Below are 13,691 nucleotides of genomic sequence, written 5' to 3'. Positions count from 1 at the left end.
GTGGCCTTAAGTAAGCCTCAGTGCATGCCAGATAAGGCATCCTGGGACAATGACATGTATCAGCACGGATTTGAGTTTGTCTCTCTCTGCAGAGAGGACCTGCCAGGTGCATTGAAATCACAGCTCTCCTGTGGTACTCTCACATGGTTCATGTCAGGCAGATAAGGTGAATGAAGGGTCCTTCTAGAATAATAACAGGGAAGTAAATGGGATATTTAGGCAACATGTGCCAAGGCTGACCTCATAGTATTGAGGATGCTGTGCCCTGAATAACAACTTGGTAATTTGGGTGCTTAAAGCCAGATCAGGTTTCGGTATATTTTTACATATATGCCTTCCTAATCTGCAGTGCAAGCAAAACCTTTATAACCAGGAGGACTGTTTTGTGAAACACAGAGTAGAGGGAACTGATACTATGTCTGTCTCACTTTTTGCGATTTATTTAATTTGTTTCCTCTCCGCTATATTATTTTTCTCTGAAATTGGATGTAGAACAGTCCAGGTTTTGTCTTTTGATATATATTGATGTTATTTTGGCTCACTATTATTGTTATTATTGCCTCATTATTAATGTGCAAGAGTATTTGCGCATTATTACCTCTCACATCCACAAAATCCATGATTCTTGACCAGTACAAAATTTTAAACATCTGTTCTTCTATTCTCTTTTAAAGTATTTATAACAGTGAGATGTAGTGTATCAACAATAGCCGGTTTTGTAAGTCAGTTTGAATTTACTCTTAGAATACACATATGAAGGGGCAGCAGCTTCAAACTGCATGACTCACTACATCATGTGCAATACAGAACCATGTACACCAACCTTTCTGGAGATGCTTCTGCCACAGACGTCCACTGTGATTATAGTTCATTGAATACGCAAATGTCACATCATTAGACTGAACATTTGAGGCCCTGGATGTAAAATTTCCCCCAGGTGTTATACTCTCCATCAGTTTTCTCACTTTTTATCCTGATACAGTACAAAATCTTTAGATGTGTCTGAATATACTGTATAAATACAGTTTTACCTTGGGAGACCAGCATGCTAAAACTGAGAAGGCTAAGTAGTTGCTCAAGTGTTTGGAGATCAGGGAAATAGTTCTACCTTGTCTTGAAGGGGCATCTACATTAGTGATTTAGTGTCCTGACAGTGCTTTTGGTGCAGAGGGCCACCTTCCTGAAGGTAATCTGTGTAATGACAGTTATGTTACGAACTGAAACTCAGAAATCTGTGATGGGGCAGCATACCATGTCTTATATTGCCTACAGAAATCACACACGGATTGAACTGTTTAAACACAAGCTTTGTAAACTTCTGTGAGAGCTAATTAAAACCACTGAGAGAGTGGACTGAAAAACTGTTGTCAGTGCTTGTGAATGAAGTATACAATACCTTGGCAATGCCATTTGACATTCTGCAACACTACTTTGTTGGGAGTAAAAATTTGTTTTTCCCATTTGTCTGGAACTTAATCTATTCATTTATCTGGAACATCACATCCCATCCAACTGCTCTTAAACTTTCTGGGAAAATTGTGTTTTGAGAGATTAGAAAGAAGACATTTGAGGTGGGTAGGGTGTGCTTTACCAAAAAAAAACCCCAAACGAACAAAACATGGGGCAGGTTGGAGCTGTGGATGTGTCAGAAAGATCAGACCCCTAACTGGGAAGCTGCTACTCAAATTTTATAATGAGGATCTTTTTCTCTGTCCTGACCTCTCTCCCCAAGTCTGGCGTTTGGTTTTATAGCACATTGATCAGTTCTTCAGTCAGCATTTCCTCCAACATTTATAGCTCCACTTTAAAGGTGGAATTCTCATCCTGAAGATGATAATCCTTCATCATGTAAAATGGCCATGCTGTAATAAGATCTTCTTGCAGGGTGCAAATGTGTTATTAGGTGTCAGTCTGCAGGCTCGGGTCATCCACCAGCTGTTATACTGCACAGGTTGTATTTTTTTGCAACATTTGGTGGAACATTTCAGGACTGCAGGATTATCTGAACCAGATGTGAAAAGCCATCTCCCTGACACAAGTGTGCAATTAGTCATAAGTGATTACCCATGACCCCTTATATGCAAGGGGAGGGAAACTTAGGGCTAACTGCTGTCTGCACCTTAACTGAAGAGAACTATAAAAGTTCCTCTTTTTTACTTCTCAGACTTCAGTGAGTTTTCTGCTTATTCTTGTTCTGAGATTTTTTTTTTCAGGGGCATGTAAACCAGGAGAAACCTAAAAATCTGATTTCTACTTGGAAAACCCTAACAAAGTCACTGAGAAAGAGACCTGAGTTGTAGTTTTTCTGCACTTTTTTTTTTTTTTTTTTTATTTTCAGTCGCAAAGTGAGTGTAATATCACAGCCTCTCACCAGTGGCTTTACCTGTCAACATTAACACTTTAACTCCCTCTGGAAACCAATAAGCAATCAACACAATTCCTAGATCGCTGCTCAACCACGATTTCTAAAGGCTAACGCAGCCCAACTCAGTCTCTGGATAGACCTGAGGGGCAGCTCTATCACTGTGTATCTGTAGAGCTCCTATTACAGTGGCTTCCTATATCTGTTGAGACGTATGTTTGCTGACATAATTGGTGACCTTATAACAATGTGGAAACATTTGTAGAAATCCAATTAAATAGTTGTAATGGCATTGGGAACTGTGTGAAGTCTTCTGTTATTTAGAGCCAAATGGAAATCTCAAATGCTTTTGAAAAGCTGCATGTTAGCTTATACTCTTTAGTTGATTGATCATTTCCCTTTGTAGGACTGGGCTTCATCTTTACCTCTGCAGTGTGACTTTGACACCTGCTTTCCCTCTGTTATGGCCGTAGGCCACAAATTGGTAAAGGGTCTACATTTATTTATGAAAGAAAGGGTCACAGCTCAGACAGTAAAGGAAAAGGTAGCTGGTGCTACATAGACTTCGAGCAGCAGGTGGAGATATAAGCCCCAACAGGCTGCAAACTCTTGTCACATAAGGTAGATGCAGTCATTCAAAGATGACTAACTCAAATTGTCTTCTAGCTATTTTCTTCTCTTCAACCAAAAATGCTTCAGATTTATCAACACTGACCCCAACTTGTTGTTTCCATCTTTGTCTCTAACACAGCTAATCAATAGCTAATGCAGACTTGGAGGATGTGTGGGACCTGAGTGGTATCATCAAGCTTTCTGAACATACCGAATAAAAGCAGAGCTGCTCCCTGACATTTTCAGAGGATATATGGCCAGGGAGCCTAGGACCAAGGATTTTTCACATGAGACCCTCAACAGTAAGCACAATTGCCCATGACTGGCTTTGGGAAAGGAACAGACCTTCACAGTTTTGCTGTGGTTGGTAACAGCACTGCAGCTCCCAGAGCAAATCCCAGCTGGAGAACTAGACTTTCACCCACAGCCATGAGGATTAGGTGCAACAGACCAGATCATATCTCCTACCCTATTCAGGTCAATACCACATGGAGAATTAGTACCTGTGAGAGCTGTCTCATCACAGCTGCTTTTATGGACAGTGGAAATTTGGATCGTCTGAATGAAGTGATGATTTCTTAAGTGTAGTGCCTTTACAGGAAACCAAGAGCTTGCCTTCCCTCAGTGAGTTATTTTAAACCTTTACCAGCCTACATCTTCTCCTTCTTCAGCCATCAAAGTGAAGTATAAACCACAATGAATTCTTCCAGACAGTTTTGGGTTCCCAGTGCTGGTCAGGCTCAGACAAAGAAGCTTTGGCATTTGTCCCCTGGAGAAATTTTTCTTCCCTTCAACAGTGGTCAGTTCTTTCAAAATCTGCATGACTTTAAGTAAGAACAAACATCTCAGTTTAGATTTAAGCCTTTCATCATCTTTCTTGAAGGATTTTTTCCCCCTTCAAGTGCTTACCATCAAGGCTGGGTTGCATGAAACACATTTGCTTCTGAGTTTTCAAGCACTGCCTGCACTGTAAAATTTAATGGACATCAAGGGAAGAATATTTGTTTGTCAAACAACAATTTTTCAAGATTTATAGTTTCTATCACTCCTGGTTATGACCTTACCCTCCATCCCAGGCACCTCTCTCAGCATGCAGCTGAATTTTTCCAGTTTCATGGTACGCTTGAAGTTCTTCAGAATTCAGTATTCATAGTGAGTCTTGACAAAGTGTTGAGTGTTCGCCCAAATGTTCAGATAAATATTAGACCCTAGCATTGCCCTCCAGATGGAGAAAAACAATCAAAACAAGCTTTGGAGGTAAGGTCAACTACATCCAATGTTTCCTCGTCAGCCGTGACACTTCTGTCCTGACAGTGCATATGCAGCCCCGATCCTTCTCTGCAGCCAAACAGCTCTGGGTACAACCTGAGCAGAGGATGGGTGAGGGTTGGTGACATTTATATGTGGACCCAGTCCCTGGGCAGAAAGCAGAGAAGCTGTTCCAGCAATGAGGGATTAATGTGAGTGAAAGAGAGCTCTGACTGTAATTTCTCTTTGGCAGCTTAGATACATGCTTAACTTTGAACAGGGGAGCAGGACCGTGGAAGCAAAATGACCTGTTCGCCTCCTGGCGGTGCAGGACGTGCTGAAGCCTTGTGCTCCTGTTTGGATTTCCAAATTCCTGCCAAATCAGGGCATTTAGTTTGGACCATAAGAAAAATAGAAGCTGTTCACAAGGCTTGGGTCCAAATTTCCACGCCATCTGCTGTGTTTGAAGATCAGTGTGGAGGTTTGAGCCTACCATAAAAGTAGAGGGAAAAGAAAGTAACATTTCATAAAAAAATTAAATGAACAGGAAAAAAAGGGAATGAACCAAATGGTGTTGATCCTTGTTCTTTGATGTCATAAATTAGGAAGGGAGTAGCACTAAACCGAGAAAAAGACAGGCAGGGAACAACAGAATATGAAAACTAAGGGTAAAATGAAGCCAGTTTTCAATGGTATGGTGAAGGTGTAAGTGACCAAGCCTTGAATGATTAGTCACCTTGAGTTAAAAGTTAAGACTAATCTCTTCTTTGGTCACTTCTGGTACAGGTGTTGGAACCAGAGATAAGACATGGGAATGTGGCAGTTCTGAGACTGGTTTTCCACCGAGACAATGTGAGCAGCCCAAGTATGTTCTGCGGGACTGCTCCTGGACTTCTCAGTATGAGCCCTTTGTGCAAATGGTTGGAGATAATCAGAATATGTCTGATGTGAAGAGCATTGTATTTGAGTGATACGGCTGATTTATATGAACATAAGACACTTGTAACAAATATTGTCATGATTAAGATTGGAAGCTGAAGAATTAGCAAGAAATACAAGATAGTAATGTTCAATTAGAGAAAGTATTATAACTGTTACCCTTTTGAATCTCATTGCAGAAAATTGCCATCAGATGATTTTACCATACCCATTAATTTAATTGGAAAATAACTTTAAGAAAAAGGTCTGGTGCTTCATTATAAAGGTGGTTTGGTGGTATTTTAAAGTAGTTCTTAACAGCCAAAAAAAGAAAAAGATTAATGGAAACATCTATATTTCGTTGCATAAAAGCCAAATCAGGAGCAGAGTAATGGCTTTGCTTCTGAACACCACTTTGTTATTTGAAGTGATTTTCACTGTCTTTCCAAAAAAACTAAAAACGTGCTTCAAAATATTAAGTTGCCAGTATGGCAGCAAGAGGTTTAAGTGCCATTAAAGCTCTCTTAATTCAAAAGAACAAGTAATATTATGTGCTGTCAAACCACAGAATGTAAATGATGACTGAATCACCTGGCACTGTGTCTTTAATTCAAGACCTGCCACGTCTGAGCGTGTGGGGTGGTTTTATTTTCCTGTCTTGGGGCTGCTGCTTCTCCATTCCCCTTTCCTCCATGTGAGTTTATTTTCCATTCTATTTTTTGTTGTTTAGGTAGGTGCAGTAATGGCATTCCCAGGACAGCCTTGAGAAGCATTGGCTTCCTCTCTAGAACAGGAAAGCAAAAGCTATTCCAGAGCAGAAATCTGATTATGCAGAACACCCCGCATTTGGGGCAAATTTCCTTGAGGTTAAACATAAAACACTACCATGTGCATTTCTTCCAATGACCAAGGAGAGATATATATTAAACAATCTGATCTTTAATCCTAGGTATTAGGTTATTTATTTGTTTTAGGCAATGAGGGATTTTATTTGATCTTTTCCTCACTGCCGTTTGTCTTGCAGTCTACTTTGCAGATGCACTGGGAAAAGATTATGTTTCTTCATCTCCCAAATAAGCTTTTTATTTGTTTGTCATGGCTTTTGCACAGCTTTCAAGCCTGAATTTCTGTGTGGGCTTAGGTAAATTTCTGTTCTCCTTGAAGCTAAACACTACAGTAACCTGCTTAAAGGAATCAAGCTATGAAAATACCACCTTTTTCTTGTTACTTCACAAGATACATAGGAGCATGGTATCTGAGAGGACAGACCTTTGAAAGATAGTAAAAATAACTTGATAAAAGGTTAAATGAATGTAAAATACTGAAATAAGACCTTTAAAATATTCTTTGCACTCCCCAATATGTGATTTAGAAATTTTATTAAATAAATACACTAATGTATGCACACACACACACGTGCCTTTCCAAAAGCTATAGGACTTGAAAAATAATGTTACCTTTCTCTGTCAAAAGTATTTTTATACTCTTCCTTACATCTTCATAATCTTTAACTCATTAATCCTCGCTACACTTCCCTGAGGAAGGGGAATATTGCTACCGTTTTATATGTAGATAGCTGAGGCAGAGCGATAGTGAGGCCTGGGCCTGTAAGGGAGATTCAAGGTGTAAATCCCTCAGTTATGCTGATATCAGTGGGACTTAGATGCTTGTATGCCTGGGAACCTCTCTGACCTTCACTGTATTTTTTTGGCTGAGAAAACACCGGGAGCCTGGGTCAGGCAGGAAATTGAAGCCATGATGGTGCATACCTGTCAGGTTAGTGCTGAAGCTGTTGGTTGTGGTTCTTTCTGCTGCTTCCTCCTCTCCGGCTGCCCATCTCAGAGGTGTTTGCTCATGTGATGCCTGTGCTAGGAGCTTGTATGGACAGGATGAGAGCGTTTAGCTTGCCCTACATTCAAGGTAGCCCTATCTCTGTGTCTTGAGTTTGCAAACAAGGATCCCTGACAGGAACCTGACATCCAGTTTGTGCCGAACGTTAAGGTAGGAGACTAAGAGTAATACAGCATCAGCTGTATTATGAGTTATGAGTTATGTATTATGTGTTATGAGTTTCAAAATCTTAACTATTACTGTGTTACCAATCCTTTTCCAAACAGCTTTGTGAGAACCCAGTCCTTGTGATGTCCGTAATATTTAAGGTAAGTCATGTAGTTAAATTCTGTTTGAAACCAAAATTCTTTTTTTTCCCCTTTTCAAGTTTTCCTTTATCACCACGTTCTGTAGGTTAAAGCTGTCAATTGCATTAGGAACTTTTACTCCTTTGCTCTGGCACCTCGAAGATTCTGTATGTTCTACAATTGCTTGATTCTTCACTAGAGGAGCATAGGAAAGATGATATTTTGGATTAGAAATCCCAACTGAAGTATCACCATTTCATTGTTTACCTAGATTAAGCTAAAAACATCTGTCATTAGGAATGCAAGAGGTAATTTCCTGCCAGAACACCCAAACCTTTGACATTTTTCCTTCAAAAATCCTTAAACGTGTGGTAGAGTATCAAAGCCTTTTCCCTGCCGTCATCAACAAAGGTTAATAGTTTCTGACAGATGCATATTAGGGCTGACTTAATTATGACTGAGTGCCACATTGTTTTATAACATCTGTTATCCAGTGACTAAAAAGTGTCTATAATTCTATTTTTAAAGACTTAGCAGCTGAAAATGACAATTTCAGTTGGGAAATCTGAACTGGCAGAAGAAAAAAAAAAAATCCCTTTTTTTTTTTTTTTCCCCCCTGGAATATTTCTAGTAACTGCTATAATTTTGAAGCAACCCAAACTTTAAAAATTCCCACACGTGGCCTTGACAAGGTCAGCAAGGCCTTGGTAACTTTTATGTTTCCTGCATGGTCCCTGCAGGAAAGGAGGCCAACCTGCAGAATAAAAGCTTTCCTATAGTCCTGAGGAGCAGCTGTTCCTGGGCTGCTAGAATTGCTCTTCGAAAAGCCCATTTTCACAACTTGAGCAAAAATCTACCTGCTGGATCATTAAAATGTCAGGTTGCTCTGGTCACTTAAACAGTTTCACAAATAAAGATTCTTGCTTGGGCTCCAGCACTCAAGAACAGAGACTGAGTATGGCTACACCACTGGGGCACAGCTTGCACGTGGTGCTGTGTCAGGTTGCTGTTCCCCATAATGGTACTTGAGCATCTTTCATGTAGAATAAACAGTAATCAACAAATCTGTACTGAACTTCATGGAGTCCTTGCTGCCCTTTATTGAAGAAAAACTGTTTGTGATAAAGTCATGTTCTATATTTTAATTTATTAATTTTTTATTATAGTTTTTTGTTGGTGGTGTTTGTTTGTTTTCCACTGCTCTTTTAGGAGAGCTGTAGTTTCAGATGAAGATACTGGCATGTGTCTTGTAGTAGGGACACATTAGAAGCAAAGCCCAACCATTCTGCAGATTTTTCATGGTCAGTTTCTATGTCAAATATAGTTTTACACAAAACACTCTCAAGTCTGAGAATATCTGTTTGGTGTTTGGTGCTGAGGTTTCAGGATTACATCTGCAGTGCACAATATCCAGAATAGTGAAACTGGTCATGTTTCTGAGGTACAGAATTGGGGGAAAATCCTGACTCTGAATCATTTACTACAAGACAGCCGGGACTTACCAACTTGTTTCCATTTCTGGTCTTGTCCAGACAGCCTGTACCATGTTGGGCAGCTCATTTGACCTCCAAGGCCCACTTTTGTCTACTTCACCTCTATACACCTAAATGAGGTGCCTAAGCCAGGAGCCTGGGCACCCACAAGTTTTTCAGCTCTTGTTGTAGAGACAGTATAGACAGGATAGTCAAGGCTGTGGGAAGTTCTGAACCATGCTCCAGAAGTGTCCGTCTGCTGAATGGAGGTGACCTAGGACACTAACCTCAGACCTGACCTTAAGTGGGTGAATAGATGACCCAAAGCCTTACTTCCTTGCTGAAAAACTGGGGAAATGCCTTGCCAGTGTATGTTTCTGCTGTTGAAGTCCTCACAGTCAGTACCAGGCAGACTGGTGCTTTTGTGGCTGTCAGAGATGGTTCAAACCGTTAGAGGAATCCTCTCCACCTGTTACAGTCTTCACATGAGCTGAACTATATCCTGAATTCTCTTTTCTGGCTTGTGAATAAGGCAAAGGATCTGCTCTTCAAGCAAGGATGCTTCCTCAAAGGCACAGGGCTTCTCAAACAACTGAGCTGGGTCATTCAGATTTGGAAATATATAAATCTCAAAATACCAAAGGTTCACTTGGGCTGTGTCTGAATAAAACATTTTAAAACTAATCCCAGAACACTGACCCATGTTTGGCTTTCTCTAATCTTGAAGCTAGGAATCCTTAAGAGATCAAATATTACTTCACTGGTCTTCCAAGGAATTTTCTCTGAGCTTTCTGCATTTCTCAATTACTACTAAAACTGATGATTGCTGAATTACATGCAGAGAATCCCAATCTAGAAGCAATAATAGGATCTGAGGCTCTGCACGTGTTTTGAGATTTGGGAGATGGAAACTTTTCTGTTGAATAGAAATACATATATGTTACTCAGCAAATCACGAGTAATTTTTCTAAGTGCCAAGTTCAGGAGCTAACAACTAATGGAATGACATTAGAGGGAAATGACAAACAATTTTAGAACTGCTGGACAATTAATCGGATCTTGCCTCATTTGTCATGTATATACAAATCCAGATATACATTATTATGCCCGTGTTGTACTACAGTAGAGTACCCTAGGTGGGGATAATTTTGATTATTTCCTTTTCCTGATGGACAAATATTGAGCTGCTACTTAGTTTGAACAGTTTTCTTATTCATACAGATCTCTCAGTGTCTCTAGCTGAAAGAAAAATGATATATTAGATAGTTTACTACAAGTGAAAGGGATTGGGATTTAGTGAAGCAGCTAAAGGAGATGAAGAGATTAAGATTCACTACTGACTGGAGAGGTTTTTTTGATTTTCTAGATAAGCTTAAGGCATTCCAAAATTAGTACATCATTTATTTATTAATCCATTATACGATGATTACTAGTACATTGTAAGCATTAACTTTTAGTTGCTATTTACAATTAAAAGAAATTCTTTATTGAAACTTAGTTGTACCTGTTTGATAGCATCACAAATAGCAACCGGATTGGTGTGTACTAAGTGCGTTTACCAAAATGTCTGATGAAGACAACAGAGGGTAGACTCTGGGTACTGTTTCTGTATCTGTTAGTAGTGTTGCTTACTGCAACAACACCAGCTGAGATTGGATCTCACTGGAAAGCTAGGGCCATTAATCTCTGATGTTTGGACTGAGATACAGTATTTGGAAAAAAAAAAAGCACAAACATTATGGATGAGGACTGTAATGCAGGGGAAAAAATTCTTCATTATTTTTATTCATTAATTGCTTCCATAGTTCTTCACTTGGTCTTTCACGTTTATGCATTATCTGTATTTAAATAAGGTCTGTTTTTTCTTATTGAGAGGATGAACTGGATTTTCTTTTTTTTTCTTGGTTGAGACAATGCAAGGGCTGAAGGTCATGCTCGTGTCAGGAGTCCATAACTCCTGACTGGAGGAGCCACTGGTAGGATCATTCAGGCAGAGTGAGATGTATATCCTAATTTGCCTTTGGATGCTGATGAATTTTGGCTCACTTGAAGCCTAAGACAAAATCCTTATCCACTTATATGGAGTCAGAGACTTCGCATGTGGGTGGCTGTTAATGATTTCTTTCATCCATTCTTTTCTCTTGTTTACACTTCTGTACATTTTTGTTTCTACTGGCGGTGTTGAATAGCTGATTTGCAGTCTGACTGTTTTTGTTTCAGGAAACTGCTATCTATGAGTGGAATAAGAGTGAAAGAATACATTATGCTACAGGTGGCATGGGGTACATGTCAGGTCTCCATTCTTAGGACTAGGGTCAAAACTGAAGTTGTAGATTAATTGTGTAACAAGGTGTCACAAAATATTCCACAAATAAACAGAACATGGTTAACTCAACACTTTGAATTTATAGAAAGTCTAAATTAGATCCTTAAAATAACATGATTATTGTTAAGTTCTAGCCTGAAGGTAAACTGGGGTTCCACTTTGAATGAAGGAGCTCCGAACTGGCAGAAACTTAAAAGGTAACTTTATATGCTTCACCACTAGAAATATAACAAACTACTCACTGGGACATGTTTAAAAAAGAGCAGGTAGAATAGTTTTCTGATCTCACTGATAAGTATTTCTACAAATAACACTAGAGACAAGTGAAATTCGTTTTATGGTTCACAAGAAATCAGCTGGACAAAACCCGAGTTTCAGTGTGAGCAGTTCTACATATACAGAGGACTCCCAGTAGAATCTTTAAAAATAAGCATATGTTTCCCCAATGACATCATATTTTTGTTATCTGCATTGTACCATAGTATTTTTTTCAAATAAGAGACAAAGAGAGCTACAGAAAAGTTAGACACCATAACATTTCAGTTTAGTTCTGTTTATTCCTACTACTACATTTAAAATATTTTGTTTAAGTAGTGGTGTAGTTAAAAAATAGGGTTAGTGAGTACTTCCAGGGCTGAAAAACACATAAAATAGTGCAGCAATTGGACTTAATGCTTTTTTTTTTTTTTTTTTTTTTCCCCTATATATTATGGAGATCCTTAAGTCTGCTCACTGAAATATTTAAGGGGAAGTAGGAAATAAAGATTAATCTTTTACTGCTCATTTAAATGTTTAATTTCATTTTTAATTCTGTTGTTGGGACATTAGGGTTGTTTCTGTTAATCCACCATGCTTGGTGGAATGAGAAAATAGTGGACAAAAATAAAGAGATTGTATGTAGTAACTTCAGTAAATTTTATGTGAAGCAGTAAATAAGCAATACCAGGTTTTAATGGTCACATCTGATAATTAGAGACTGTATGTGTGTTTATAACTTTCCTTTGTGATCAGAAAAGATTTTGCTTCTGCAATATTTCTGAGTTTATTGTATCTATCCATAGTAAGCGTATGTGAAACTGAAAGGTTTCTGCAGTATGAGCTGAGCCTATCTGTTCTATGGCTGGTAGACAGGAGCAGATCCTTAGATCCTTTCATTTGTGTGTTGTTTCTAACAAAAATCTGCATGAAAATCTGCGAATGAAATTTGGTATCAGTGTCTAAAGCACAAGTTTTCATCTGGTTTAGCTTTTCTCTTTCAATTGCCAAAAAAAATTCTAAAAAGTGTGTTCTGGATTATTCAATTGTAAAATTTAATTAAAAATAAAAGAAAAATAACCATTAGAGACTTGATCATAAAAATGCCTGTACCTATTTCTTCTGGCTTGGAGTATTGAGTTCGTTTTGAAGTTGCTTTTAAAAGAGCACAAGATGGACATAATGCAATTAAATATACCTAAGAAGAGGTGCACCTATGGTGTGGAGCACAATGAACTGCTTTGAGGTTATACAGGAAGATGTTGCTATCGAGAGGTGCAGAGAAATGCTGTTTAGAGTCTCACAGTCCTGTATGGGCCACCATTATTTATGACATGTTCACAAGACTAAATTTCATAGCTGATGCAGAATACATCCATGTCAGGTGTATATCAGCCCAGGATCCCAACTTTTGTTTGCAACCCTATCATCATTTCAACTGCTTCAGCTCAGATAACATCAGCTCATGCAAATCAGCCTATTTACCTGTGTTCAATGCAGTTATACTGACCTGTGCCACCTGAGACTCTAGACTATGAATTGCATGGAACTACAGTAATTTTCATCCTCTGTGTACGTTTACTACTATTACACTCTCCTGTGGATCAGGTTAGTTTAAATGAATTTTGTATTCTTAGCATCTAAATCGTAATTTTCTACCTGTCCTAGGCAGAGTTTATCCAAGCGTCTCTATCCTTCCTCATAAAACAGACTGAAGGCTGTGATTAGGACATGCATTAACTGTTTCCAGAGGCAGATTTGCATTTGGATTCAAAGATTTTAGAAGGTACTTGCAGGTGCTGCATGGAGGAGCCATACAAAAAAAATAAGAATATTCCCCTTGACTTAACAGGTTGCATCTTCACTTTTCTATCAGTTTGTACAAAAGGGAAACCTGAGTAAGCTGAACAGGAACTGCCAGAGTTAAGTTGATGTCAGAATTTTCCTGGTCCTAGTGCTATAGAGGTAATGAGTCAAAACAGAGAGACAGAGACATGGAGAAAACCTTAAACCAGCAATCACTGCTGTCTTCATGATTCAGTTCAGGCCATTCACTAACCTAACGCTGTATTTCCATCCTCTGCTTTCATTGGAAGTTGTGCTTGGCATGACTGCACTCTAAAGAGCATTTGGACAAATAAATAACATCCCTCTTATTTATTTGCCTTCAAATTTTAATCAGTATTTGTGTAATCAGTAGTAATTTACTACGTACCTATTCAAAGAAATTGGCACAGTGTTTATATATAATCACCCAACGTAGCTGTTTTATTTAAGTACTGGGTTCTAAATACACATAAATTCAGCAATTATCACTGGAACAAATTTTAGACTTTGAAGTAAATTATACTGGGAGGAGT

Source organism: Patagioenas fasciata, chromosome 4 (assembly GCF_037038585.1).
Source record: "Patagioenas fasciata isolate bPatFas1 chromosome 4, bPatFas1.hap1, whole genome shotgun sequence".
In the NCBI taxonomy this organism is placed as follows: Eukaryota; Metazoa; Chordata; class Aves; order Columbiformes; family Columbidae; genus Patagioenas; species Patagioenas fasciata.
This window is presented reverse-complemented; position numbering follows the sequence as displayed.